This window comes from Oncorhynchus tshawytscha, linkage group LG01 (genome assembly GCF_018296145.1).
Source record: "Oncorhynchus tshawytscha isolate Ot180627B linkage group LG01, Otsh_v2.0, whole genome shotgun sequence".
NCBI classification, from domain to species: Eukaryota; Metazoa; Chordata; class Actinopteri; order Salmoniformes; family Salmonidae; genus Oncorhynchus; species Oncorhynchus tshawytscha.
Genome location: NC_056429.1, coordinates 66736584 through 66754230, shown reverse-complemented (window position 1 = coordinate 66754230; position 17647 = coordinate 66736584). Strand labels below are relative to the sequence as shown.

Here is a 17647-nt window from a genome sequence, read left to right as displayed (position 1 = left end):
TTGCAAACGTATTGACAACGAAATACAGAAATATCTCCTTTACATAAGTATTTTACACTCCCGAGTCAAAACAAAAATAAATAAATGTTCTAGCTCAGTCAAATTGGCTGTTTACACGGCCGGCCTGGTTATTAGGCAGTTTTTTTCCTTTCACAGCGATTAATTAATAACTTCACCATGCTCAAAAGGATTTTTATTGTCTGCTATTGTTTGTGTTTTTTTTACAATCTACCAATAGTTGCCCTTCTTTGCGAGTCACTGGTGTTTGTGGGTGAATCCTTGTTTGAAATTCACTGCTCGACTATGGCGGCAGATTGACGAGGGCGGAATTTTCTGAGCTAAACTGACCAAGACGTACCTCCAACAAAAACACAAAATCTCACATAATTCTGCCCAAAAACAATTTCTCTCAACCATTGGCATATGTGCTTCTTAGGTGAGCGTTGATGTCGCCCTTTGGTCAGCAATGCCCACTTTGTCAAAGGCAGGGGTACAAAATATTTTTCTTGTCCATTCCCAGCGTACCTCTCCAGGGTGTAGCGCTATATTCTGTCAACCTCCAAAAAACATACAGATCATGTAGCAGATATAGCATATGGTAGAAAGCGTATGTGCCCTTTTCTGTAGCCTACAGGATTTTCAAGCTGATTTAAGTCAAAACTGTAACTAGGCCACTCAGGAACATTCACTGTCATCTTGGTAGGCAACTCCAGTTGGTTATTGTCCTGCTGAAAGGTGAATTTGTCTCTCACTGTTTGTTGGAAAGCGGAGAACCAGGTTTTCCTCTAGGATGTTGCCTACGCTTAGCTCTATTCCATTTATTTTTATCCCAAAAAACTTCCATGCATACCCATAACATGATGCAGCCACCACCATGCTTGAAAATATGATGTGTGGCACTCAGTGGTGTGTTGTGTTGGATTTGCCACAAACATAATGTTTTGGATTCAAGACATAAAGTACATTTCTTTGCCACATTTTTTACAGTTTTACTTTAGCACCTTATTGCAAACAGGATGTATGTTTTGGGATGTTTTTATTCTGTACAAGCTTCCTTCTTTTCACTCTGTCATTTATTTATTTTTATTTCATCTTTATTTAACCAGTTAGGCCAGTTGAGAACAAGTTCTCATTTAAAACTGTGATTTGGTTAAGATAAAGCAAAGCACTGCGACAAAAAAAAACACAGAGTTACACATGGGATAAACAAACATACAGTCAATAACACAATAGAAAATCTGTATACAGTGTGTGCAAATGAAGTAAGGAGGTAAGGCAATAAATAGGCCATAGTGGTGAAGTAATAACAATTTAGCAATTAACACTGGAATGATAGATGTGCAGATGAGGATGTGCAAGTATAAATACTGATATTAATTCTGGTGTGCAAAAGAGCAAGAAAAAAACAAATATGGGGATGAGGTAGGTAGTATGGCTATTTACAGATGGACTGTGTACAGCTGCAGTGATCGGTAAGCTGCTCTGACAACCGATGCAAGTCTCCAACTTCAGGGATTTTTGCAATTCGTTCCAGTCATTGGCAGCAGAGAACTGTAAGGAAAGGCGGCCAAAGTAGGTGTTGGCTTTGGGGATGACCAGTGAAATAGACCTGCTGGAGTGCGTGCTACGGGTGGGTGTTGCTATGGTGACAGTGAGCTGAGATAAGGCGGAGCTTTACCTAGCAAAGACTTATAGATGAGGGTAGTATTGTGGAGTAACTACAATGTTGTTGATCCATCCTCAGTTTTCTCCTATCACGGCGATTAATTTTTAACTTCGCTATGCTCAAAGGGATATTCAATGTCTGCTTTTACATTTTTTTATTTTACCATCTACCAACAGGTGCCCTTCTTTGCGAGGTATTGGTGTTTTTGGTTGAATCCATGTTCTAAGTTCACTGCTCGACTAAGGGAACTTCAAGATAATTGTATGTGTGGGGTACAGAAATGAGGTAGTCATTCAAAAATCATGTTAATCACTATTACTGCAACTTATTAAGTGACTTGTTAAGCAAACTTTTTACTCCTGAACTTATTTAGGCGTGGCATAATAAAGAGGTTGAATATTTATTGACTGAAGACATTTCAGCTTTTTATTTTTAATTTGTTTGTTGAAAAAAATTATGGGGTATTGTTTGTAGGCCAGTGACACAAAATCTCAATTTAATACATTCTAATTCAGGCTGTGACACAACAAAATGTGTAAAAAGTCAAGTGGTGGGAATACTTTCTGAAGGCACTGTTTGCCGGCCTAATTCACTTAAACACAAACAGGCTATGAACTGGAGTAACCTTGTGCTTGTGTGCACAACTGCCCAACAGGATGAATGAAGCATGCTGTAAGAAAATATATTTGGAGGCTCTGTGAAGCGACTAAACTCCCATGTTTTGTGGGTTGCTATGAATGAAATTAAATATTACTCCTAACAACCAACACACTCAGGAGTGGAGTGAAGAGACTAGGGTAAACTCTCACAGCAGTACCATGGTCTTCAGAAAGGTATACAGATAGGCATTTGTAACACTTTGTAACCACAAAAGTGAAGTGAAGATATAAAATGTACCATAAAATGTGTGCCTATGCGCAGGGGTTAAATTGGAACTATGAAGGTACTTCTTCCATCTGCAGTGGATGGAAGTCCATTCCTCCCCAAATGTAAATCTTGTATGACTCACATTTGGGATAACTTTAGTATTTCCACAGAAGTTCAGCTATTTTCAAGCCACTTCCATATATTTGAGGTGTAAAATACACTGTAGCCTATATTTTCATCTGGATAACTCAGTGATGAACTGGATTTAGTTCACAAAATTCAACCCTAAATGTACTTATTATATAGCAGTATCTGAATGAGGAGAAAAAAAAGGTATGACAAGAAAAATAAAGTAACACATATGTGTAGATATGGCCAGGGCTGCTGCTCCTTTTGATTGGTTCCATGCCTGCACTGTTTTCACACCTGGTCTGCAAACAATGGCCAAGTCATGTGCCAGAGATTTAGTGGTTTTAGGAGGGGAGGGAGGAAAGGGAGGGATGAATGAGGGAGGAAGGATGGATGGAGTAGGAACCCTGCCACAGACTCATCCATCTGGAAACAGTGGTGTTGGTACCTCCTTCCAGTGGCCCCTCCCTGCTCTCGATGCCCACATAAGTCAACAGGCTCGGCTCATGACTGGGCACATCTGCAGTTATGCAATACAAGGCATAAAGGGAGAAAATATGTCCATTAGGGCATAGTAAAAGGTCCATATGTGTCAGAGAGAGGCCTGAATTAGAATCTTGATGAAAAGTGAGAAGACAGAAGAGATACAGTGCATTCATAAAGTATTTAGACCCCTTGGATTTCTTAACATTTTATTGTGCTACCAAGAGGTATTAACATTGATTTAATTGTCATTTTTGTCAACGAACTACACAAAATATTCTGTAATGTCAAAGTGGAAGATTACTATTATTATTTCACCTTTTTACAGATTAATAGAAATTAACTGTTAAAAAAAAATAGTCGTTGTGTAAGTATTCAGCTCCCTGAGTCAATACATGTTAGAAACACCAATGGCATTGATTAAATCTGTGAGCCTTCTTAGGTGAGTCTATAAGAGCTTTGCACACCTGGATTGTGTAGATTTGGCCTTGTGTTCTAGGTTATTGTCCTGCTGAAAGGTGAATTCCTCTCCCAATCTCTGGTGTAAAGCAGACTGAAGTAGATTTTGCCTGTGCTTAGCTCCATCCTGTTACTTTTTATCCTGAAAAACTTCCAATTATTTGCCGATGTCAAGCATGCCCATACCAGCCCATACCGGGGTGGCAGTGTAGCCTAGTGGTTAGAGCATTGGACTAGTAACCGAAAGGTTGCAAGTTCAAATCCCCGGGCTGACAAGGTACAAAATCTGTCGTTCTGCCCTTGAACAGGCAGTTAACCCACTGTTCCTAGGCCGTCATTGAAAGTAAGAATTTGTTCTTAACTGACTTGCCTAGTAAAATAAAGGTTAAAAAAAATTAAAAACTCTGTAGTGGTTTTAAAATCACCAATGGTAACATCCCTGAGCAGTTTCATTCCTGTCCTTCAGTTCAGAAGGATGGCTATATCTTTTATGTATCAGAGTGGTTTAATATATAATCCACAGCATAATTATTAACTTGGCCATGCCAAGATATAGAGATATTCAATGTCTGATTAGTTAGTGTTTGTCATTTACCAAATCATTGGCCTTCTTTGTAGTTGAATCTGTGCTTGAAATTCAATACTTGACTGAGGGACCTTGCAGATGTATGTATTGGGGACAAAGGACAGATTAGTCATTCAAAAATCATGTCAACTTGATTATTTCACACTGCGTGAGTCCATGTAACGTGAGTCCATGTAGCATATGTGATTTGTTTAAGACATTTTACTCCTTGACGAATTTAGGCTTGCCAAAACAAAGGGGCTGAATACATATGCAATCACTATATTTTATTAATGCATTTTTGTTTATAAAATTACAGAGTATTTTGTGTAGATTGTTGACAGAAAATTACAATTCAATCCATACCACTTTTCAACTCAATCCATACCACTTTGAAACACAATAAAATTTGAAGAAATCCAAGGAGTCTGAATACCTTTGCAAGGCACTATGTACATACATGGGACTCATGCACCCAAAAAATCTGAGGGGCACAAGTACAGTGCATTCGGAAAGTATTCAGACCTCTTGACTTTTTCCACATTTTGTTACGTTAAAGGCTTATTCTAAAATGGATTAAATAAAACATTTTCCTCAATCTACACACAATAACCCATAATGACAATGCAAAACCAGGTTTTTAGAAACATTTGCAAAAAAACAGAAATACCTTATTTACGTAAGTATGAAGACCCTTTACTATCAGACCTGAAATTGAGCTTAGGTGCATCCTGTTTCCATTGAACATCCTTGAGATGTTTCTACAACTTCATTGGAGTCCACCTGCGGTAAACTCAATTAATTGGACATGCTTTGGAAGTGCACACACCTGTCTATATAAGGTCCCACAGTCAGAGCAAAAAGCAACCCATGAGGTCGAAGAAATTGTCTGTAGAGCTCCGAGACAGGATTGTGTTGAGGTACAGATCTGGGCAAGGGGACCAACAAATGTCTGCAGCATTGAAGATCCCCAAGAACACAGTGACCTCTTAAATGGAAGAAGTTTGGAACCACCAAGTCTCTTCCTAGAGCCGGCTGCCCGGCCAAACTGAGCAATCGGGGAAGAAAGGCCTTGGTCGGGGAGGTGACCAAGAACCTGATGGTCACTCTGACAGAAGGACAACAATCTGAAGACTGAACTCTTTTGCCTGAATGCCAAGCATCACGTCTGGAGGAAACCTGGCACCATCCCTAAGGTTAAACATGGTGGTGGCAGAATCATGCTGTAGGTCGAGGCAAAGATGAATGGAGCAAAGCACAGAGAGATCCTTGATGAAAACCTGCTTCAGAGCACTCGGGACCTCAGTCTGGGGCGAAGGTTAATCTTCTGACAGGACAACAACCCTAAGCACATAGCCAAGCCAACGCAGGAGTGACTTCAGGACAAGTCTCTGAATGTCCTTGAGTGGCCCAGCCAGAACCCAGATTTGAACCCGATCTAACATTTCTGGAGAGACCCAAAAATAGCTGTGCAGCAACGCTCCCCATCCAACCTGACAGAGCTTGAGAGGATCTGCAGAGAAGAATGGGAAAAACTCCCCAAATACAGGTGTGCCAAGCTTGTAGCGTCATACCCAAGAAGACTAGAGGTTGTAATCACTGCCATCCAACCTGACAGAGCTGGAGAGGATCTGCAGAGAAGAATGAGAGAAACTCCCCAAATACAGGTGTTTCAAACTTGTAACGTCAGACACGAGGCTGTAATAGCTGTCAAAGGTGTTTCAACAAAGTACAGAGTAAAGGGTCTGAATACTTATATGAGCGACCGCTCGTTCTATCGGTTCGGTTGCCAGAGACGTGACCCAGTCACTCAGTCTTTTTGTTCTGTTTCTATGGACGTGACTCAGTCGTTCATTCTAAGTGTTCCATTGCCATACTGTTTGGCAACTTTCTTATCCCTTGCTTGTTAGCTAGCCAACTATGGCTAACGTACAGTCATGTCTAAATGTGCAGTCAGAATAATATTTGTTTAAGCTGTTGTCTAGTGACATTTATTTGGATACATCCATAACAATGAGCTAATGATGCGCGATTTCACCTGGCATAGAAAATGTGCTCTCGTCAGGACACTATTGTTCAGAGGATCTAGCCAACAACACAGCTAACACAATCACTTCAAACTGAAGCTAGAAGGACTGCAAACTAGCTGCACTTTGTTCAGTTGTAAGTTTTTTCAATTGACATTTCGTTGTGTGATTACGACTGGCTGAGAAACATTGCCTACCTGTCTGTCTCATCCCGACTCCTGACACGTTCATTACTATGAGACAGTTGAAGATCGAATATGAATATTGAAACAACGTTACAAATGACGGAGAGACAGACAGCAAGGTTTATAAAAAGCTCTGCTGTTGAAAACTAAATGTTAGTCTAAAAGAAAAATGTACAAATTGCCTGGCTGGGCTGATGACACAGTCAGATGGAACAGAGTAAATAGGCATTTTAACTTGTGGAATAGACACAGGCTGGAATGCGGTTTAAACCAATCTTCATTCAGAATTAGATCCACCCGTTGTATAATTGTCTATTAACTTACACTGCTGGTGATGACACCAGGCAAGCCAAATCTCCACCCATGCAAAACCTGCTTATTATAAGATCCTGTGTAAATTGTATTTTCAACCAGAAACTATCCGGAAATAACACTGATAAAATGTTGTCAGGCTTTAACAGTGTTAGTTTCACCAGCTGTTGTATGATATGATATAAAACTCAAGAAAACAGAATTTTGAGGGCACTGGGCCTTTAACAATATCTTGCCCAGACTTTCTTGAGAATGTAATGTCTGAATCATGTCATTAGCCTAATCTTTTGTAAATGAAGATAAGTTATTTTCCTCCAGCTTGTGCATTTATTATGGGTGCTTACTGTGTGTCCGTTCTTTTTTGTTGCCGCTTCTCAGAGCTCCACTCAAATCAAATCAAATCAAATTTTATTTGTCACATACACATGGTTAGCAGATGTTAATGCGAGTGTAGCGAAATGCTTGTGCTTCTAGTTCCGACAATGCAGTAATAACGAACAAGTAATCTAACTAACAATTCCAAAAAAAAAAACTACTGTCTTATACAGAGTGTAAGGGGATAAAGAATATGTACATAAGGATATATGAATGAGTGATGGTACAGAGCAGCATAGGCAAGATACGGTAGATGATATCGAGTACAGTATATACATATGAGATGAGTATGTAAACCAAGTGGCATAGTTAAAGTGGCTAGTGATACATGTATTACATAAGGATGCAGTCGATGATATAGAGTACAGTGTCTACGTATGCATATGAGATGAATAATGTAGGGTAAGTAACATTATATAAGGTAGCATTGTTTAAAGTGGCTAGTGATATATTTACATCATTTCCCATCAATTCCCATTATTAAAGTGGCTGGAGTAGAGTCAGTGTCATTGACAGTGTGTTGGCAGTAGCCACTCAATGTTAGTGGTGGCTGTTTAACAGTCTGATGGCCTTGAGATAGAAGCTGTTTTTCAGTCTCTCGGTCCCAGCTTTGATGCACCTGTACTGACCTCGCCTTCTGGATGACAGCGGGGCGAACAGGCAGTGGCTCGGGTGGTTGATGTCCTTGATGATCTTTATGGCCTTCCTGTAGCATCGGGTGGTGTAGGTGTCCTGGAGGGCAGGTAGTTTGCCCCCGGTGATGCGTTGTGCAGACCTCACTACCCTCTGGAGAGCCTTACGGTTGAGGGCGGTGCAGTTGCCATACCAGGCGGTGATACAGCCCACCAGGATGCTCTCGATTGTGCATCTGTAGAAGTTTGTGAGTGCTTTTGGTGACAAGCCGAATTTCTTCAGCCTCCTGAGGTTGAAGAGGCGCTGCTGCGCCTTCCTCACGATGCTGTCTGTGTGAGTGGACCAATTCAGTTTGTCTGTGATGTGTATGCCGAGGAACTTAAAACTTGCTACCCTCTCCACTACTGTTCCATCGATGTGGATGGGGGGGTGTTCCCTCATGCATGTGGACGTGTGCGTGTACACCCGTGAACACTTGAGAAGCTCGCACCCCATTTCCTGTGGGTTCATTCATTTTGTCAATTTACTATTTTGTTTGTTGAGAGCTCTGCTATTGAAATGTGTAGGCCTACCTGTTTCAATGGAACTTCTATGAATAATGTGATTTTTTGATAGACTAATCTGTTTTAGACATATAGCCATAGTGTTGTGCACCCATGCTCATTGTGGCTATGGTTTAGCAAAGTGGCACTAGGAATTTCTACCTGGCTTTGCCAGTGTTCTGTAAACTCTGTTGGAGAGTGTCCATGTGGTTAGGCTGTATTTTATCTTCACAGTACCCCTAGCCTGTTTCCTTAGGCCAAATCCTGATTTGGTTCAATTTCTTAGAAGTAGATTTTTGTTCACCATTTGTTTGTTTTTGTAATTCAATTTTGCCAACATTATTTATCCTAACCACTGCTACTACCACTACCATTATTTAGTGAATAATAAAAAAATAAGCACTTTTATCCTTTGCCTCCTGACCTCCTGAAAACATTTTCACAGACTTGGATTTGGAAAATGTCTCACTCAATTCATAGCCTTTCATGGATCTGTCACTGTGGTCTCTGTAGTCAATATTCAAGTCTATGGCTGTAAGTCTCTAGTGATATCAGCTCTCTTGGCCGTGTTTGATTGGATCCACCCTGATTGCACGTTTATACTGTACGTTGTTTTCCGTTTTCCTCCCATGATGGTGTCATCTTCTTTTGACAGGGTTTGACGCTTGGAGCCAAGCAGGCCTTTCCCTACCTCAGTACATTCATCTCCTCCCTGAACCAGAGGAGGGAGACGGGAGGCAATGGCAGCTTGGGCATACACCCAGGTCTACCAGGAGGAAGACATGGTGAGTTAACAACACTGGGCAGACACACACCCATACTGAAAACACATGTATTATAATACATACTCAGTTTATTAGGTACAGCACGGTGTTCAAGAATATGGATCACTCATAGAGAAAGTGAGTCGTGTGGCCATAGCTTGCTATAGAGAGCAGGCAGATAAGCATTGAAGCATTCAGTTACTATTTGATTGAATGTTAGAATGGGAAAAACAAATGACCTAAGCGACTTTGAGCATGGTTTGATTGTCGCTGCCAGGCGAGCCGGATCCAGTATCTCAGAAACGCCCGCACACCAGGACTTTACACACACTACAGTGTCTATGGTTTACCGATAATGGTGCGACAAACAAAAAACCTCCAGTCAGTGGCAGTCCAGTGGGCGAAAACAGCTCGTTGAGAGATCAAAGGTGAATAGCAAGAATCCTGCAAGCTAACAGGCCGGTCACAAACAGACAAATAATGCCGCAGTCTAATAGTGGTGTGTAGAACAGCATCTCAGAATGAACAACTTGTCGATCCTTGTCACGGATGGGCTATTGTAGCAAACGGCCACACCGGGATCCACTCCTATCAGCTAAAAAAAAAGAAGAGGCGGGTCCAGTGGGCACGCAATCACCAACACTGGACAATTGGGGAGTGGAAAAACATTGACTGGAACATTACAGCGTGTTCAGTTTACTTGAGTGGCCTGCGCAGTCCCCAGACCTCAACCCAAAAGAGCATCTTTGGGATGAGATGGAACAGGCTGTTTGCAGAGTGTACCACCGTTCAATCTGCCGCAACTGCGTGATTCCATCACGTCAACATGGACCAACATCCCTGTGGAACGTTTCTGAGACCTTGTAGAGTTCCCCAAAGAATTCGGGGTGTACTGGGGGCAAAGGGGGATCCGACCCGGTACAACATGGGTGTACCTATACAGTACCAGTCAAAGGTTTGGACACACCTACTCATTCAAGGGTGTTTCTTTATTTTCACTATGTTTCTACATTGTAGAATAACAGTGAATACATCAAAATGATTAAATAACACATATGGAATCATGTAGAAACCAAAAAAAGTGTTAAACCAATGAAAATACATTTTATATTTAAGATGCTTCAAAGTAGGCACCCTTTGCCTTAATGACAGCATTGTACACTCTTGGCATTCTCTCAACCAGCTTCACCTGGAATGATTTTCCAACAGTCTTGGAGTTTCAGTCCAACTTATCCCAAACCAACTCAATTGGGTTGAGGTTGGTTGATTGTGGAGGCCAGGTCATCTGCTGCAGCACTCCATAACTCTCCTTCTTGGTCAAATAACCCTTACACAGCCTGGACATGTGTTGTGTCTTTGTCCTGTTGAAAAACAAATGATAGTCCAACTAAGCGCAAACCAGATGGGATGGCGTATCGCTGCAGAATACTATGGTAGCCATGCTGGTTAAGTGTGAATTCTAAATAAATCACAGACAGTGTCACCAGCAAAGCACCCCCACACCATCACACCTCCTCCTTCATGCTTCACGGTGGGAACCACACATGCGGAGATAATCTGTTCACCCACACCGCATCTCACGAAGAAACAGCGATTGAACCAAAAATCTCAAATTTGTACTACAGACCAAAGGACAAATTTCCACTGGTCTAATGTCCGTTGCTCATGTTTCTTGCCCCAAGCAAGTTTTTTCTTATTATCGGTGTCCTTTAGTAGTGGTTTCTTTGTAACAATTCAACCATGAAGGCCTGATTCACACAGTCTCTTCTGAACAGTTGATGTTGAGATGTGTCTGTTACTTGAACTCTGTGAAGCATTTATTTGGGCTGCAATTTCTTAGGCTGGTAATGAACTTCTAATGAACTTATCCTCTGCAGCAGAGGTAACTCTGGGTCTTCCTTTCCTGTGGAGGTCCTCAGGAGTGCCAGTTTTATCATAGCACTTGATGGTTTTTGCAACTAAACTTGAAGAAACTTTAAAAGTTCTTGAAATGTTCAGTATTGACTGACCTTCACGGCTTAAAGTAATGATGGACTGTTATTTCTCTTTGCTTATTTGAGCTGTTCTTGCCATAATATGGACTTGGTATTTTACCAAATAGGGATATCTTCTGTACACCATCCCTACCTTGTCACAACACAACTGATTGGCTCAAACATATTAAGAAGGAAAGAAATTCCACAAATTAACACCTGTTAATTGAAATGCATTCCAGGTGACTACCTCATGAAGCTGCTTGAGAGAATGACAAGATTGTGCAAAGCTGTCATTAAGTCAAAGGATGGCTACTTTGAAGAATCTCAAATTTAAAATACACTTTCTTGGTTAGTACTTCATTTCATGTGTGTTTTTTCATAGCTTTGATGTCTTCACTATTATTCCACAATGTAGAAAATAGTAAAAATCTAGAAAACCCCCAGATTAAGTATGTGTCCAAACTTTTGACTGGTATTGTATATATTAATAAAATACAAATTATAAAAAATATTTTCTTCACATAAATAGTGCACTGGGTCTTTGCTAGTCCCTTATTAACTGACGGATATAGCCGTCTGTAGCGTTGGTGAGAAATGTTTATCCCAACCGTTGCATTGATTCTCTTAATGGGTAGAGCCTGTTAGATCGTGAAAAAGATGGGTAGAGTCAATGTGTGTCCACACTTAATGGAAGGTCAGCGGGGGTCAACTGAATGTCATGCAGTGAATGTACTAAATGATTACAGACTGATTGGGTTGTGGTTAAAACCTATTCAGGCTAGGTGGGTAGAGACAATGTGGGAGACACGCTAGCATCCCACCTAGCCCAACATCCGGTGAAATTGCAGAGCGCGAAATTCAAAATACAAAAATCGTAATATTAAACATTCATCTAAAGACATGTGTCGTACATCGTTTAAAAGCTTAACTTCTTGTTAATATAACCGCTTTGTCAGATTTCAAAAAGGCTTCACGGCGAACGTACACCATGTGATTATCTAAGGACAGCGCCCCGCCGACAAAAGCACTAAAAACATTTTTCAAACCAGCAGAGGCATCACAAAAATCAGAAATAGCGATAAAATAAATCACTTACCTTTGAAGATCTTCCTCTGTTTGCAATCCCAAGGGTCCCAGCTACACAACAAGTTGTTGTTTTGTTCAATAAAGTCCTTTATATCCCAAAAAAGTAAGTTTAGTTGGCGTGTTTGATTCAGTAATCTACCCTTCCACTCGTTCAACATGCAGACAAAAGAATCCCAAAAGTTACTGGTAAACTTCGTCCAAACAAGGCAAACAACATTTCTAGTCAATCCTCAGGTACCCTAATATGTAAATAAATGATGCAATTTTAGACAGAATGTTGTATGTTCAATACCGGAGATAAATAACGAAGTGCGCGTCACAAGACTAGAGTCCTAATGAGAGACACCTTGAAAAAGTACAGCTACTTGCTCATTTAAAAAAAAAACAAGCCTGAAAGTCTTTCTAAAGATTGCAGTTCCCATGGCTTCCACTAGATGTCAACAATCTGGGAGGAATTCTTTTGAATATCCCATAGACAAGCATTGGAATGGCCTGTGGCCTAAAAAAAAATAAAAGATTCCGGATGGATTCTCCTCGGAGTTTTGCCTGCCATATCAGTTTTGTTACACTCACAGACATTATTTAACAGTTTTAGAAACCTCAGAGTGTTTTCTATCCAATGCTACCAATTACATGCACATCCTAGCTTCTGAGTAACAGGCAGTTTACTTTGGGCACGTCAGTCATCCGAACTTCCGAATACTGCCCCCTAGCCCAAAGAGGTGTTAATGGCTTGGTTTTCTTAATCTGAACAAGTTGCAGACTGAGGATCTCGCTATCAAAGCCTTGTGAATCATGTGCATTGTGGAACTGCTGTATGTATCCCATCTGTGTCTTTGCAAGCAGTGAAAAAACAATTTACTTATCTGCTACAGTACACATTAGTTGTGTGAATTATACCCTATGTATAGAGAACTATGTGTGTCTTTTGTAATTTCCCAGGGAGGGAGCTACCTTCTATTTGCTGGAGTGTGATGCAGAAACAGAGGTTCTCCATCGACACACTTCCCCCCGAGGTGAAGGCCCCGTTCCTCTCTGACCCTATCATCCCTCTCCTCACTAAAACCACCAAAGAGTTCCAGTGAGTAACACCTCTCCCAATTAGCTACATTATGACCTTCCTTTGACCTTGTGTAACAGTGAGTAGCCTACCTTAATCCCCTCTTATGATAACTATGACCTTTGATTTGCTACGACAATGATCATAGTCTGTTCGCAGCTCCTCATGATGAGCTGCCCCCTCTGTCCAAGTGCTCCTGGTGGATTCCGGCTGCCACCAAGGTCCTTGCCCTCTTCAATAAGTCATGTCCACAACATCAGGAAAAGGGGATATTCATGGGGCTCTGGGTATCCCGCAGTGCTGCAAAATGAGCTCTGTGTAGTACAGTATATGCTGTAAAACCTAATACTCACACATAGGCCTACCAGAAATAGAGCGAAAGGCTATTTGCTCAAGGGAGGCTGGAGTTTCAGGTGCTGTGAAGAGGGTGGAGGTCGAAGGGGTGAATTGGTTTTTCATGCATATAGAACCTGGGTAGAGATCATATTTCACGTGTACTATAAAGTAATTTATAGACGTGTAGATAAACTCTAATACCATGGTATACCCTGTCCACACCAGACGCAGCTAACAGCATATCCAAGCCCCCTATCATCTCCTTCACGGACTTCTACAACATCACCTTGGACCACATTGATATCATGGAGCAGTATCGCACCTGGGCGAGCCATGGGAACTCCAACAAGTGAGTCACCAGTCCACAGGAGCAACACCCATATCCCATATTCAGAGCTAGGAGTTTTCCTGACCAGGACATTTTCTGAGCCTTTCTTATAGGCCATACATTCTTCTTGTTTAAATGTCTTCAATCCTGAACAGAGTTGGGAAGCCCTGCTGGGAAGAATGTAAACCACAGCAAGTTGTTTTCCCGTTTCTGTATTAATCAGTATCAGTAAATTATTGACAGCTCATGGTACAGAGAGCAGAACACACTGCACATTCAGAAAGTATTCAGAGCCCTTGACTTTTTCCACATTTTGTTACAGCCTTGTTCTTAAATGGATTTTACACAATTTCCTTCATCAATCTGCAACACACAATACCCGATAATGACAAAGCAAAAACAGTTAAAAAATAAAAATAAAAAATAGCACCTTTTTCAGCGATTAAAGCCTTGAGTCTTCTTGGGTATGACGCTACAAGCTTGGCACATTCTTCTCTGCAGATCCTCTCAAGCTCTGTCCGATTGGATGGGGAGTGTCTCTGCACAGCTATTGTCAGGTCTCTCCAGAGATGTTCAAGTCCAAGCTCTCGATGAGCTACTCAAGGACATTCAGAGACTTGTCCCGAAGCCACTCCTGCGCTGTCTTAGCTGTGTGCTTAGGGTCATTGTCCTGTTGTAAGGTGAACTTTTGCCCCAGTCTGAAATCCTGAGCACTCTAGAGAAGGTTTTTATCACTGTACTTTGCTCCATTCATCTTTTCCCTCGATCCTGGCTATTCTCCCAGTCCCTGCCTCTGAAAAACTGGGCTGCCAGCTCTAAGAAGAGTCTTGGTGGTTCCAAACTTCTACCATGTAAGAATGATCGAGGCCACTGTATATTTGGGAACCTTCAATGTTGCAGAATTTTTTTCTGACCCTTCCCCAGATCTGTGAACACAATCCTGTCTCGGAGCTCTACGGCCATTTCCTTTGACCTGATGGCTTGGCTTTATCTCTGATATACACTGTCAACTGTGGAACCTTAAATAGACAGGTTTGTGCCTATCCAAATTATGAATTTACCACAGGTGGACTCCAATCAAGTTGTAGAAACATCAGAAGGATGATCAATGGAAACAAGATGCATCTGAGTTCAATTTAGAGTCTCATAGCAAAGGGTCTGAAAATGTATGTAAATAAGGTATCTGTTTTTTTATTTTTAATACATTTGCAAAAATGTCAAAACATCTGTTTTTGTTTTGTCGTTATGGAACAATGTGTGTAGATTGATGAGGATAACAATTAATTTAATACATTTTAGAATAGGACTGTAACGTAACAAAATGTTGAAAAAGTGAAGGGGTCTGAATACTTTCTGAATTCTCTGTACTTCTCATAAGCTGCACGTTTTTCCTCTCTCCCTGCTTGTCCATTCCACATTTTTGATGATAGAGCTCCCTCTTGTGTGCCATACCTCATATGAACAGTTCAAAGTGCTAATGCAGTGCTACAGAAGGTGAGCCTCCCCAGTTCTTCTCTCACTGTGACTACCCTCAGTGGAACAGCTCTGTGAGTCAGAGCCGAAACTCAAAACAGACCACCACGCCTCCATATGAAGTGTGACTGTAAAGAGACACATGTTATGGAGAGAGAAGGATATTGCACAATCATTCCTCATTCTAAAGATGGAAATTATTATGGATCTGGATCGGACCAGAGAATGTGGGTTGCTCTCTTCCTCTTCACGGAAATCTTCATGCTTCCATATTTGCAGTTATTTTTCCCAATCCATTATTTTGTCCTCTATTCTCCTCCTCAGGTTCTCTTTATGCCAGTTCCCATTTATCCTGTCAACAATGGTGAAGAGAACCATCTTCCAGAGGGACTCAGAACAGCAGATGATCTGCATGGCTAGAGTGAGACACACAGCCTAGTGTCTTCTGTCAACTTTCCTTTATCATCGACACCGTTGACTCTGAGCTGTGCATAAACTGAGATGACCTGCTTTCATATTAAAAATAAATAAATCTGTATGTGTTTTTCCAGCAAAGCCTGGTGAACAAGGTCTCCCGCAGGCAGAGAGTGGACATGAACCTGCTGTTCCTCAACATCAAGGTAAGACAGGCCCAGCTACTCAACGACTCACTGGATGAGGTAAGACCTAACACACCGAGCCTGGGTGGCCCAAGCGTTGGGTATGGTCGAGACATTGTTGAGACGCTGTCCTCTGTAAAAAAAAAAAAAATCCCACTCAGTATGCTCTTCTTTATGAAGTTGTCTGGTCCCATGAACACTATAACTGTCTGACAGCTTATTCAGCACTCTGCCTTCTAATGGTGATACATAACACTAAAGCACAGAGCCATTAGTGGGCCCATTCCTTCCCCCCCTAATGCCCATCTGGTCTTTTGCTCTAGAAAGTATTCTGTCACCATGGCTTGATTTGAAAAACCTGCCTGGATGTAAAACGTGTCACCCCTCCTCCCCCTCCTCTCCAACCCTCTGTTGCCCTGTCCAGCTGAGCAGGAAGAAAGTGGACCTAAAGAAAAAGCTCAAGGTGACCTTCATAGGAGCGACAGGGCTCGACATGGAAGGCCTCACCAAGGAGTGGTTCCTGCTGCTGCTTCAGTAGATTATTCACACTGACTATGGTCAGGAGGGTAAAGAGGCCCTCTTGGATGCACATTTGCTGTTTTAAAGATAATTACCACATTTCGTCATTCATGGGGCAGAGAGAACATTTTACAGTTGTGAAGCTAGTTTCCTGCAGTTATACAAGTTTGTCATGGGGCTGTGAGACAAATTGCAGTTTCAATTCTTATTTCTTGCAATTATACACATTTTGCCATGGCTAATCAAAACGTACAAAGAATCCATATATTTCCTAAAAACCCATGCAAGATTTTTCAAATGTTTCTCTCTCTCATTTTAGATACTGTATGCAATGCAATGGAAAGTAAATCAGCTTTAATTGAAATCTCAGCAGAATTCAAATACTAGCCATTAAGCCACACTCACACTACCAATAAAAACACAATAACTGTGAGTGTGCTTGTGGCTTTTGGAGGCAAAGAGTCACTCTTTCTCCTTCACTCACAGTCCTCCAAGCTGAGTTATTATTTTCATAGATACATTTTCAGAAGTGCGGGCTGCTTGCCTAGACTTAATGAAAACTGTGGCCCGCTCATTAAAACTGCTTTTTTTGTACCAGAAGGTTCATGTCAGCTTTTCATAGCCGAGCTGTGAAAGGCACAATAATGTTTCATGTTTGAAGGTCAGTGTTTAAATCTGGTTAAGGAATGAATGCTGCTGAATGCTCCTGGGAATGTTTTCAGTCTACTTTTAGAAAACGTCATTGAATAGACGTTTGTGTTACATTAGGCCTATGGAGGGGTTTTCCCAGTCGCATTTATGCCCTTTCACTGGATTAAATATCAAAATTGTTTGTTTTTTCAGGCATGTTCACCTACTTGAGGGATTCCTGTTGTCATTGGTTCAACAGCTGGAAGTGTGACAACTACTCTTGAGTTTCAATTGCTCGGGACTGTATCCTTTCATTCCCAACCTAGGAATTACTGTGTCAACATTTTCAGATATACAGCAATCTGCACCACACACACACACACAACAGATGAGGCAGTGCTTGAAAACCACACTGGAGAAACATATACTTTAATGTATTTTTGATGCTATAAATCTGTCTAACCATCCAATATGTGCTTATCATCTATCTATATTTCATAGGACTTATGTCAACCACTTTTGCGAGACATGAACAATAACAGAATCTTCATGATATAAGACATGATATTTCCTGTGATTAATAAGTGAGAGATACAAAAAAAGTACAATTTCAAACCACTGAACATAACATCC

At 41.2% G+C, this 17647-nt stretch overlaps 1 pseudogene; it reads left to right on the top strand.

Moving 5' to 3' along the window:
- Positions 1–17647, top strand: part of LOC112260912 — a 37944-nt pseudogene that overhangs the window by 384 nt on the left and 19913 nt on the right.